Genomic DNA, 14,001 nt, shown 5'->3' with positions numbered 1-14,001 from the left:
TCAAAGATATTCACCTATACCTTTTCAAGTGTGCCTTTTCTATTTATTATCCCTTGACAGCTTTTCCTCACCTCAAGATGCCGTAAAGATTTGCCTGTATTTTTCTAGGAACAACAATATACAACATTTATATACTTTTATATTTATTTATTTATATACATTTATATACTCTGTTCCAGATACTCTTCCAATTGTTTTATGTGCATTAACTCACTTAATCCTCACAATAACCTTACCAAGTAAGTACTTTTATTATCTCCTTTTTATAGATGAGGAACCTAAGGCGTGAAGAGATGAGGTGACTTGGCCAAGGTCACGGAGCTAGTATCTGATGGAGTTGGAGTCTGAATCCAGGCATTCTTAACATCAATCTATACTGCCTTGCAAACGTTAGCATTTAATTTTTACATTTAAATCTTTAATCCACCTGCAACTCCTTGATGCATACTATGAAAGTTCTTTTTTTTTAAATGGCTAGTCCATTGTCCCAATAGCATTTGCTGAGTAAGTGTAATTAACGCATGCCTTAAGAAATATTAAATTCCTACATGATCTTGAGCTGCTGCCTTGGCTTTTTACTATTCTGTCCGATTAATCTGACTATCTCTGCACTGATTCCAGTCTGTCTTAAAATGACTGTACCTTCTTTAAAGAAAACAAGACTTCCACTCAGATTTTTTTTCAACTTTATCTACAATATCTTATTTTTTATTACTATAAAGTAGTCATTCACTTTTATCTTACCACAACACAACGCTTCTATTTGTGAGGGCACGATCACTAGAACTCTGCTGTTTACTACAAATTAGACCATGTTGTAGCATCAAACATATTGTGAACACCTACTCTGTTCCAGGTATTATAGTAGGTGATAGGAACACAAATGAATAAGATAGGGCCCTGCCCTCAAAGGAGTTCATGTCTAGAGAAGGGGACAGAGAAGCAACTCAAACATGATGGTAATGAAGGCTGATAGGGCTAAGTAGAGTGAGCATCTAAATCACATGGGGAGGGGGGACCCAATGACATCTTCCACAGAGACAGTGTAGCTTGAGTTGAGTTTTAAATGGCACATGGAAGTGTGCAGGATGAAAAGGGTGAGGAAAAGTCATTTCAGACAGCAGAAACAGTTGGTGTGGAAGTCAGAAATGCTCAAGGAATTGCCAGAGGTTTGACCTGCTTGAAGCATGAGTTTGTACCGGTACATTGCAATGTATGACAAAGTAGACGGAAGCCAGTTCATGCTGGGCTTTATGTGTAATAGTACAATGCTTGGATTTTGTTCTGAAAGTAATGAGAAGCTAAAGGGTTTTATGTAGACAAATGGCATGAACTGTTTCCACTAGTCATACCCATCTGATTAACTGATGGGAAAGTGTCCAAAATAATAGTTTTATACAAAAGTGCAGAAAAATACAAATGGATAAAGAATATACGCAAGTCCGTGACCACAGGAGCTCCGCAGCAGTGGTCAGGAGCAGAGCTATACTTTTCCCAGAACCTAGTACATAAGCCATCAGTCATCTCATCAATGCCCGGGACTTGAAGTGGACCTTTGTTTATATACAGCTTCTGTAGGCAGAGAAATAAAGGTCTACTTCAGCATTTGGGCATTGATGAGGATTCACCGAGATGGTCTATGGCCTGTGTACAAAGATCGGAGGAAGCGGTGGAGCTCAGCTGCTGGGCACCTGCTGAATGACCCTCACGGCTTCCTCTGCAAAGCTCCGCTAAGTCGCACAGAGACACAAATGATATCACTGGAATTAAATAGTAGGCTCCTTCGGGGCCCAGACCCCAGGGATCCTACCGAAGGAAGAGAGAGGATACCCTTCATAGACCCTTAGACGTTAGGTTCGGTACCAAGCAATGTTTTAAACATTTCATTGAATCCTTTCGGTCAGAGCCTTAATAGGTTGTATAACAATCAGGACTCTCTTGACTCAAACTGGTCTTTTGAAAAGGAGAATTTTTAAAAACAATTTTTTAATGTTTATTTATTTTGAGAGAGAAAGAGCAAGCTCAAGCAGGGGAGGGTCAGAGAGAGAGAGAGAGAGAGAGAATCCCAAGCAGGCTCCGAGCGTCAGCTCAGAGCCCTATGCGGGGCTCAAACTCATGAAACATGAGATCATAACCTGAGCCAAAATCAAGAGTCAGATGCTTAACCGACTGAGACAGCCAGGCACCCCTGAAAAGGAGAATTTTTTAAGACAGGAAAGGAAACATTGATTCACATAAATGAAAACCTCAAGGGTGAAGCTTGCTCAATCTGGGCAGAGCTTGATACAGGGACTCAAATGATATCACTAGGACCTGATTCTCTCAGACTCATGGTTTGGATCTGGTTTATTCTGAGACAGTCTCTCTCTTTGCAATGATAAAATGGCCACAGCAGCACCAGACTTATATAACCTCAGCTTCACATTCAGGGGAAATCAGTTTCTCTTCCCCAAACATCTTAAGTACAACTCTCATTGACCTGATTATATAGTCATCCGAGAACCCATCCATGTGTGAACGAATGGATAAAAAAGCAAGACCCACCTATACGCTGCCTACAAGAGACTCATTTTAGACCTAAAGACACGTGTAGATTCAAAGTGAGGGGATGGAGAAACATCTATCATGCAAATGGATGTCAAAAGAAAGCCAGAGTAGCAATATTTATATCAGACAAAATAGACTTTAAAACAAAGACCGTAAGAAGAGACAAAGGAAGATACCATATCATAATAAAGAGAATGATACAATAAGAAGGTATAACAACTATAAATATTTATGCACCCAACTTAGAAGCACTCAAATACATAAAACAGTTAATAGCAAACATAAAGGAACTAATTGATAATAATACAATAATAGATGACTTTAACACCCCACTTACATCAATGGACAAGTCAGCTAAACAGGACATCAACAAAGCTTTGAATGACACACTGGAACAGATGGCTTTAACAGATCTATTAAGAATATTCCCTACTAAAATAGCAGAATATACATTCTTTTCACGTGTACACGGAACACTCTCTGGAATGGATCACATATTAGCCCACAGAACCTCAACAAATTCAAGAATGTCGAAGTCATACCATGAACTTTTCTGACCACAATGCTATGGAGCTAGAAGTCAACCACAAGAAAAAATCTGGAAAGACCACAAATACATGGAAGTTAAATAACATGCTACTAAACAATGAATGGGTCAACCAAGAAATAGAAGATATTAAAAAGTACATGGAAACAAATTAAAATGAAAAAACAACAGTCCAAAACCTGCGGGATGCAGCAAAGCAGGCCTAAGAGGGAAGTTTATAGTAAGATAGGCCTATCTCAAGAAGCAAGAAAAATCTCAAATAAACAACTACCCTTACACCTAAAGGAGCTAGAAAAAGAACAACAAATGAAGCCTAAAGCCAGCAGAAGGAGGAAAATAATAAATATTAGAGCTGAAATAAATGGTATAAAAACTAAAAACACAATGGAACAGATCAATAAAAACAAGAGGTGGTTCTTTGAAAAAAAATCAATAAAATTTATAAACCTCCAGCCAAACTTATCAGGAAAAAAGAGAAAGGACTCAAATAAAATCACAAATGAGAGGGGAGAAATAATCAACACCACAGAAATACAAATAATTATAAGAGAATATTATGAAAAACTATATGCCAACAAACTGGACAACCTGGAAGAAATGGATAAATTGCTAGAAACACATAAACTACCAAAACTGAAACAGGAAGAAATAGAAAATTTGAACAGACTGATAACCAGCAAAGAAATTGAATCAGTAATCAAAAAACTCCCAATAGGGGCACCTGGGTGGCTCAGTTGGTTAAGCGTCCGACTTCGGCTCAGGTCATGGTCTCGCGGTTTGTGGGTTCGAGCCCCGCGTCGGGCTCTGTGCTGACTGCTCAGAGCCTGGAGCCTGTTTCAGATTCTGTGTCTCCCTCTCTCTCTGACCCTCCCCTGTTCATGCTCTGTCTCTCTCTGTCTCAAAAATAAATAAACATTAAAAAAAAAAAAAAAAAAAACTCCCAATAAACAAAAGCCCAGGACCAGATGGCTTAACAAAGTCTAAAAAACATTTAAAGAAGAGTTAATACCTATGTTTCTCAGATTTTTTCTCCCAAAAAAAAGGAGAAGGAAGGAAAACTTCTAAATTCATTCTATGAGGCCTATATGATTGTGATATCAAAACCAGATAAAGACAACATCTAAAAAGAGAACTACAGACCAATATTCCTGGTGAACATAAATGCAAAAATCCTTAACGAAATACTAGCAAACACAATCCAACAAGACCTTAAAAATCATTTACCACAATCAAGTGGGATTTATTCCTGGGTTGCAAGGGTGGTTCAATATTCACAAATCAATCAACATGATACATCACATCAATAACAGAAAGGATAAGAAACACATGAATATTTCAATAGATGCAGGAAAAGGATTTGACAAAGTACAATATCCATTCGTGATAAAAATCCTCAACAAAATAGTTTTACAGGGAGCATACCTCAATATATACAGACCATATATGAAAAACCCACAGCTAACATCATCCTCAATGGGGAGAAAATGAGAGCTTCTCCCCTAAGGTCAGGAACAAGACAAGGGTGCCCACTCTCACCACTTCTATTCAATATAGGACTGGAAGTCCTAGGCACAGCAGTCAGACCAAAAGAAATAAAAGGCATCCAAATCAGTAAGGAAGAAGCAAAACTGTCACTATTTGTAGATGACATGATCCTATATATAGAAAACCTGAGTGACTCCACCAAAAAGCTGCCAAAACTGATAAATGAACTCAGTACAGTCACAGGACACAAAATCAATGTACAGAAATATGTTGCATATCTATACACCAATAATGAAGCAGCAGAAAGAGAAATTAAGAAAATAACCACATTTACGAGTGCACCAAATATAATAAGATACCGAGGAATAAACCTAACCACAGAGGGGAAAGACCTATGCTCTGAAAACTATAAAACACTGATGAAAGAAATTAAAGATGACACAGAGAAATGGAAACACATTCCATGCTCATGGATTGGAAGAACAAGTATTATTAAAATGTCTATACTACACAAAGCAATCTACACACTTAATGCAGTCCCTATCAAAATACCAATAGCATTTTTCACAGAACTAGAACAAAGAATCCTAAAATTTGTATGGAGCCACAAAAGACCCCAAATAGCCAAAGCAAAAGCAAAAATGGAGGCATCACAATTCTGGACTTCAAGTTATATTACAAAGTTGTAGAAATCAAAACAGTATGGTACTGGCACAAAAAATAGAGACATAGGTCAACGGAACAGCATAGAAAACCCAGAAATGAACCCACAACTATATGGTAAATTAAGCTTCAATAAAGCAGGAAAGAATTGTCATGGGAAAAAGACAATCTCTTCAACAGATGGTATTGGGAAAACTGGACAGCAACATACAAAAGAAAGAAACTAGACCACTTTCGTATACCATACACAAAAATAAACTCAAAATAGATTAAAGACCTAAATGTGACTTGAAACCATAAAAATCCTGGAAGAGAACACAGGCAGTAACCTCTTTGACACTGGCCATAGCAACTTTCTCTAGATATGTCTCCTTGAGGCAAGGGAAACAAAAGCAAAAATAAACTATTAGGACTACATCAAAATAAAAACCTTCTGCACAGTGAAGAAAACAAGCAACAAAATTAAAAGTCAACCTACAGAATGGAAGATATTTGCAAATGATATATCTGATCAGATATATTATTATTCAAAATGTATAAAGAACTTATAAAATCCAACACCAAAAAAACCTACAAATAATCTAATTTTAAAATGGGCAGAAGACAGGGGCGCCTGAGTGGCTCAGTTGGTTAAGCGTCCAACTGCGGCTCAGTCATGATCTCATGGTTAGTGAGTTAGAGCCCTGCACCAGGCTTTGTGCTGAGAGCTCAGAGTCTGGAGCCCGCTTTGGATTCTGTGTGTCCATCTCTCTCTCTGCCCCTCCTCCACTCATGCTCAGTCACTCTCTCTCTCTCTCTCAAAAATGAATAAACATTAAAAAATTTTTTTAAATGGGCAGAAGACATGAACAGATATTTCTACAATGAAAACTTCCAAATGGCCAACAGACACATGAAAATATGTTCATCATCACTTACCATCAGGGAAATGCAAATCAAAACTACAACGAGGTATCACCTCACACCTGGTCAGAATGGCTAACCTCGAGAGCCAAAGCATAAGAGACTCTTAAAAACTGAGAACAAACTGAGGGTTGATGGGGGGTGGGAGGGAAGGGAGGGTGGGTGATGGGTATTGAGGAGGGCACCTTTTAGGATGAGCATTGGGTGTTGTATGGAAACCAATTTGACAATAAACTTCATATACTGAAAAAAAACAAGAATGGCTAACCTCAACAACACAAGAAACAACAAATGTTGGCGAGGATGTGGAGAAAAAAGAACCCTCCTGCACTGCTGGTGGGAATTCAAACTGGTGCAGCCACTCTGGAAAACAGTATGGAGTTTACTCAAAACGTTAAAAATAGAACTACCCAATGGTCCGCTAGTGGGTATTTGCCCAAAGAATACAAAAACAGTAACTAATTCAAAGGGATACATGCCCCCTTATGTTTATAGCAGCAGTATCTACAATAGCCAAATTATGGAGCAGCCCAAGTGTCCATTGGTAGATGAATGGATAATGAAGATAATGTAGATGACCAGATAATGAAGATAGATGAATAGATAATGAAGATTGTATATATAGTAGAATATTAGTGAGCCATAAAAACGAATGAAATCTTGCTATTTGCAATGATAGAGCTAGATATGATGCTAAGTGAAATAAGTCAGGTAAAGACAAATACCATATGATTTCACTCATATGTAGAATTTAAGAAACTAAACAAATGAGCAAAGGGGAAAGCGAGTGAGAGAGAGACAAATCAAGAAACAGACTTTTTTTTTTAATGTTTATTTATTTTTGAGGCAATGCGAGAGACAGAGTACAAGCGGTGGAGGGGCAGACAGAGGGAGACACAGAATCTGAAGCAGGCTCCAGGCTCCGAGCTGTCAGCACAGAGCCCGATGTGGGACTTGAACTCACAAACCGTGAGATCATGCCCTGAGCCGAAGTCGGATGCCCAAGCAACTGAGCCACTCAGGGGCCCCAAGAAACAGGCTCTTAATTATAGGGAACAAACTGATGGCTACCAGAGGGGAAGTGGGTGGGGGTTGGGTGAAACAGGTGATGGGGATTAAGAAGGGCACTTGTGATGAGCACCGGGTGACGTCCAGAACTGTTGAATCACTATATTGTACACCTGAAACGAATACAATACTGTCTGTTACAACAAAAAGAACCCATCCATGTGATTAGGGGTATGATTGACTGAAACTCTTCTGTGACTGGGAATGAAAGCAGGAGGGAGGAGAGCCGCCGCCCCTTTTAAAATAGAAAATGGCAAACAGATGAGGAAACTGAAGCCCAGAGAGGTTAAGTGATTTCAGCAAGTTTTTGCCACCAACAACTAGGAAAAGAGGAATTAGAACCCCGTCTTGTGGAACTCCAATGTCCATGTTCCTTTTACTGTACCACACTGTCTTAAGAAATGCAGCTTAATTGGACTTGTCAAAAAAAACCTCAAAACCTGACATCATACATGATACAGTCACTCTAATGGAAGGGAGATGCAATCCAGATCATTCCAATCAGAGGCAAATTTGGAAACCTCCTCTGTTTGGCTTCAAAATGCTTTTTTAAGATCACTGGCATAGCAGATGTACCTTCCTATCAAAGGAAGTTCTCAGAGACCATACAGAATGAATAAGAGAAAGAATCTCGGGCTGTTTACTGAATGATGTGCAGAGATTTAAAACCAGATTTATCCATACATGTGTCCTTTACCATATATACTAATTTTGAGTCTGGGAAAAGTGCACACACATGAACGTTTTCTAAATTCCACTAGCAGGACACCTGGGTGGCTCAGTCGGTTGAGCATCAGACTTCAGCTCAGGTCATAACCTCGCAGTTCATGAGTTTGAGCCCCGTATTGAGCTCACTGCTGTCCGCACAGAGCCCACTTCGGATCCTCTGCCCCCACCCTCTCTCTGCCCCTCCCCCACTTACATGGTCTCAAAAATAAATCATTCAAAAAATAAAAATAAAAAAATAAATGCCTAGTTTATAATGTATAAAGATTACAATCCCTGGAGACAAAAATGACTTGCTATATAACACTAAGCAAGCTTTGGTCTGTCCGTCTGTAAAGCTGGTTTACAGTTCGTAGAGTTGATGTGATAGTTAGATGACATAACATGTATAAAGTGCCTGGAACATAGTAAGTGCTCAAGAAACAAATTTAAGGACCCTTATTTTTCCCATCAGCTTATCCACTAATTTTAGAAACAAGGTGGCTTGTGCGGATAAATCTTCCACAGGCAGTAATTCTTCCCTTCCATGTTCTCTTTGCACATATCCACAGTGATTGCCAAACAGGCAATCATCTGTCAAAACCTTACATGCCCTAAGAAGTGCCCTCCATTTTAGGAACCTCACGGTACATCTTTTTACTAAATGAAAGTTCCTCTTGTGATGTAGTAAATCAGTCACTAATTGATATGCTTTCTATGTTCATACATTTCTATGTTCAGGCAAGTTTGTGCTTTCTTTAAATCCAGGATAAAGGGTTATCCTGCAAAGTGATTTACAGACTCTTCTCTTTCAGAGACCCTTTAAACAGAAAGGACTCCATTTTCTCAACCCTGTCGTTTAAGGGAAGTGTTGTAAATGCATTCTTACCACCTCTTTAAACAAAACACGCTGTATGAGGGGGGAAAGGCCATAGGTCTGAGATTGGGTCAGCCACTAATGTAGTGAAGTCACAGAGACAGCCCAGAAAGAGCAACCAATTCAAGAAGGGAGAAATATTGGTAATTAGAGCATCCCAGCTTTATGGCATTAATAATACTTAAGGGACACTGAGATTTACACACACAATTCAATAGTCTAGTTAAGGAAGGGTAGAGCATTTAATCACGAGGGGGAGAAGGACACGGTTCCCTGATACATTAGGGTTGTGATTGCATAGCACAGGGCCAAAATACATCTGAAAGTCATTTCTTTCCATTTCATTACAGTTTACAAAATCCATGCCTAATTTTAGACATTAGCACTCCAGGCTAGATGTATAATAGCCTCTATCTAATCCTACGAGCCATTACAACACAGTTTATAGTATCATCCACAAGAGCCTGGTGGAGTCACATCCTGGTTATGAAATACAGGGCTATAAAGCAGATGGAAATCCAGGGAAGGCTGCCTACAAGCCGAACTGAGTAAGCAGCGCTGAAGCATCGCATTAATGGAAAGTTCGTGACAGATAGGACATAGGTTTACACAACGGAGGCATTACCATGACCCAGAAGCGGGGAGGGCACTCAACTGAATTTAAGGGATTAATGATGAAAAGAGAGATGGCCAAGTGATTTTTTAATCCTTTGATTAAATAATAAAACATCAAAAACCAAATCTCATTTAAAAAAAAAAAAATCTGGATTTCCTAATACCGAATGTTCTCGGATCCCTAAAACAAAAATGTGTCGGGGCGCCTGGGTGGCTCAGTCAGTTAAGCGCCCGACTTCAGCTCAGGGTCATGATCTTGCGGTTTGTGAGTTCGAGCCCCGTGTAGGACCCTGTGCTGACAGCTCAGAGCCTGGAACATGTTTCGAATTCTGTGTCTCCCCCTCTCTGTCCCTCCCCTGCTCACGGTCTGTCTCTCTCTGTCTCTCAATAATAAATAAACGTTAAAAAAGTAAAATAAAATAAAAATTCTTATTAAAAAATGTGTCAATGTGTCAGGTGTTTTAAAATCCAGTTCAAATATCAAAACAATCCCTCCAAATAACCAAAACATTATCAAGGAATACTGACCAGAAAAAGATCCATTCAATGATCATTAAAAAGAAAAAAATATATAGTGAGGGATGAAAAATTCTCTTCCTAAATAAACTTACTGAAAATCACATTTGATCTAGAACACACTAACTTGGAGTTTTTGAAAAGCTGGACAGGAATAAAGTTACGTATTAACATTATGCTAATTTTTTTAAATATCAGTGAGCTAACAATGGAAGAAATATGACAGAGTAGCATGTTGAACTGACTTACAAAAAGTACACCCCATAGCAGTACTAACTAATCAAATAACTGGCATCCTAATTACAAATAATTCTTATACTTATTAGAGTTGACTTAGCAGGACCTCTACTTGATGACATTGTAAACTTACCTTTTGTTCTTAAAAGTAACACAATTTCCCTTTTTAAAACAGAGTTCCTGATTCAGTTGAATGGCCTGATAACCACTCCTGGTATATGAAGAAGCAGAAGGAGATGATCTACAATGCCATTAAAAACTGAGTGTGCAACAGATACATTAAAATGTAAATAATGGGTAAATGATGAAATCACAGGTAATTTTTTTTCTTTGTGCTTCTCTTTATGTTGGAGTTTCTATAATGGGCTTGCTTTGCTGCTGTAATCAGAAGGGAAAAGATTTTATTCATGATTTCAAATTGGCTTTCCCCTTTCAGTCCAGCCTACTGTTAGATCATTCCCTCTGCAAGATCACGTCACTCCCTGTTATAAATAAATAATAAACAAATAAATCTACGTATGGATGTCTTTAAATCTTTACTGCCATCCCAACACTGCCCACAGAATGAGGCAGAAATGCCTCAGCTCAACAGGCTCAATCCCTCCTCAATAGGATTCCAGATTCTCTTCCAAGTCTTATCTCCCACCAGCCCCAACAGGAACCCTGAATTGCAGACAGATATTCCCTGTGTGTTTCCATCCCACGTTTTTGCTCTTGCTCCTTTTGCTTGGAACTTCTGTGCATCCTGCTTATTAAATCATACCTATTCTCCAAAGGCCATCTCAAACGCTACAACCTCCAGGAAACCTTTTCAGATGTTTCCGGTTACATGTGCTTTCTCCCTCCTTCAAGTCACTATAGCATTTTGTTCATGCCTGTTATAGCTTTTCTCATATCCTGCCTTATTATAATTACTTGCATAATTATCTTCCCCCCAGGCAAAACTGGGAAAGCCCCAAGGACAGGACTGGATCTTATTTGTTGTAGCCCCCACAGGGCCAAGCAGAGTGCTTTTGTAAAATGACAATATTGGTTGAATCAAATTAAATCCAGTGCTGTTGTGACAAACATATTGTTAGGTTAAATTACTAGGAGCCTAAGCAGAACATCTTGAGCCACTAAGGCAGGGGGCGGGAGGGACTGTAAAAAATAAGAAGCTAATCTAATATAAATTCAGAGAGGTAAAATGATTTGTCGTATCCCTGACTTGTAGTTATCCATAAAACTAGGATAACAACTTGCCACATACTTTGTCCCCGAGGCAAGCTGGTGAGTATCAAAAACAAAAGCAAAAAAAAAAAAGTCAACAATCTCTCAATCTAAGATTCTAGAACAGAAGTTTTCACACATTTTGCTGACTTCAGAATGAAAGAAAAGGGAGGGAGGGACGGAAGGAAAGAAGGAAGGTGGGGGAGGGAGGAAGGGAGGGAGGGAGGGAAGGAAGGAAGGAAAGAAGAAAGGAAGGAGGGAAGAATGAATTCTTCAGAATGAAAGAAAAGGGAAGGAGGGAAGGAGGGAAGGAGGAAAGGAAGGAAGGAAGGGAAGGAGGGAGGGAGGGAGGGAGGGTGAGCTTCTGTGGCCAAAAAAAATGGAATTAAGAAGAAAGGAAAAAGGAAGGTACAGCTGGTGCCATATTCATATTCTCTGAATTTCCACTCCTGAGCACAAAGCCTATCACGTAAGTGCTTAATTAACGTGTTGAACTAAGCTGAACTCCCTACACAGGCAAAAAAAAAATCAAGCATATTAAGAGAAACAATTGCTCAAATACTCTTGTTGGAACAAGCGTTTATTATTCTTTGAATTTAGCATTTACTTAACATTTAGTATTTGCCATTATTATTCACGTAGTTCCATCATTTTATAGATGGCTACCTGTTCATTTGTGTAAAACCAACCAAAGCCCTTCAAACCCAAGGAATGAATCAGGCCCAAGACTCCATCTATCAATTAAATTTGCTCTGGGCAGGCTCTGTTCAAAGCCAGCGGTCTCAAAGCAGGATTTCCCTCATGCATCTCTTCTTTAAATTAACAGGATTTCAAGACTGACTCTAGACTCAAAACAAATATCCCAAAAACAAAGCCTGAAGGAGGACTCTGACGCTGTGTGTGTGTGTGTGTGTGTGTGTGTGTGTGTGTGTGTGTGTGTGCATTTTTTAACTGGGTTATAATTTTTAAAGAGTTTTTGGATAATGAAAAGGAAAAGATGATTTTTGTCTCTAATAAAAAGAGGAAAAATAATATTTTCTGTGGCGTGGTATGAAATGACTCAATAGACCCAAAGCAACACGTAGAACATGATTGGGTTACATATATCTAAAGATAAATTCACTTCTTGAGTGTAAGAAGCCAAATACTTCAGTCCAAAGTTCTCTTACATCTGTCTTCAGAAGCCAACATTTACACTTCATCACAAAAAAAGTGCTTTTGTGCCACAGGTAACTGAGCCTGAAATCAGACGAACAGCATTATTGCTTATGTATCATACATGTAAAACAAATTAGCTTTCTTGATTTATTGTAGGCAAAAAGTGATAGTTTTTAAAAACCAGACTCTGCTGAAAAATTGACCTTTCAGTCTACAAACATACCATTTAATTTACAAGAGAAGTAAACCCTTTTGGATTGTATTTACCCAGTTACTTTAATAAAGGTTAGACCTTTCAAAAACAATTGTAAATGTGGCATTTAGCTTCTCATATTTTCCAAAGCATTACTTGAATCGTGTGATTCAAAAGAAACAACTAAGAAAATAACAACAAAGCAACATTGGGGTTCCCTCCAGAGTGAAGTAAAATGCACAATCTCCAGATTAAAATCGCAGATTTAAAATTTTACATTTCGGAGACTCAGTAGACTCATTGGGTTTCAGGAAATGTCATTAACATTTCCTTTGGGGTAAAGATGGCCGATACATTCATTAATTCATTCATAAAGCAAAGCTTATTACTGATACACACTGGTATTAGTTACTGAAAGCTGATGATTATTAAAATACAGAAGCACCATCGGGTAATGAAAAATACAGTAATTAAAATCCAGGAGGTGAAATCTCACACTAAAATTCAGAAAGGTTTTCTTTTACTTGTGGTTTTGTACAAAAGAAGTCAAATCCAAGTCTTCCTGTTAAACCACTGTATTTTAAAGTATTCAACTTTTTACTAATGTACCAAAGTTTATCATGTGTACTGCACGCAGAGTACCCTCTTACAAAATAAGTTGCACGGAATGGGACTCAAACTGTCTGAACATAACAAAGTCTGCTCAAGGACACAGCTTATGACAAAAAGAACGTGGACTTTGGAGACAGATAATACTCGAGATTCAATCCCAGCTCTGCCCTTTACTAGCTATGTGACTTTAGACAAGCTACTTAACCTCTCTAAGACTCAGTTGCCTTATTTCTAAAATGAAGATAACAATTTCTGCCTGACTAGGTGACCCACAATGATGTAGGTAAATCGTAGAATGCTTAGCACTTTGTAAATGCTCAATAAATGTGAAGGTTCTTTTTTCCCTTCCATACTTGTACAAAGATATAGCAAATCAAACCAATGTGACTGAACGAAGTAAAAAGCATTAAAGCAGTTGAATTCAGTGGAAAAATAAAACCTAAGTAGGTTATTTGGATTCTGTAATATGTAAGTTTATTTCTATTCCCCTGAAAACTTAAAATGTACAGGAGTTTTCAATGCCTGCCATTCCTTCACAATCAATGGCAAGATGCCATGACAACTGGATAATTTCCAGGAGTTATGTTCTGGAATGCCTATAAGAAGTTCACTCAACGTCACTGCCTAAATCTGGTAAACTTCCTTCATTTCTGGGAAGATATCAGC

Source organism: Panthera pardus, unplaced genomic scaffold (assembly GCF_024362965.1).
Source record: "Panthera pardus isolate Hobbes unplaced genomic scaffold, ASM2436296v1 HiC_scaffold_27, whole genome shotgun sequence".
Classification (NCBI taxonomy): Eukaryota; Metazoa; Chordata; class Mammalia; order Carnivora; family Felidae; genus Panthera; species Panthera pardus.
Note: the sequence above shows the minus strand (reverse complement) of the source record.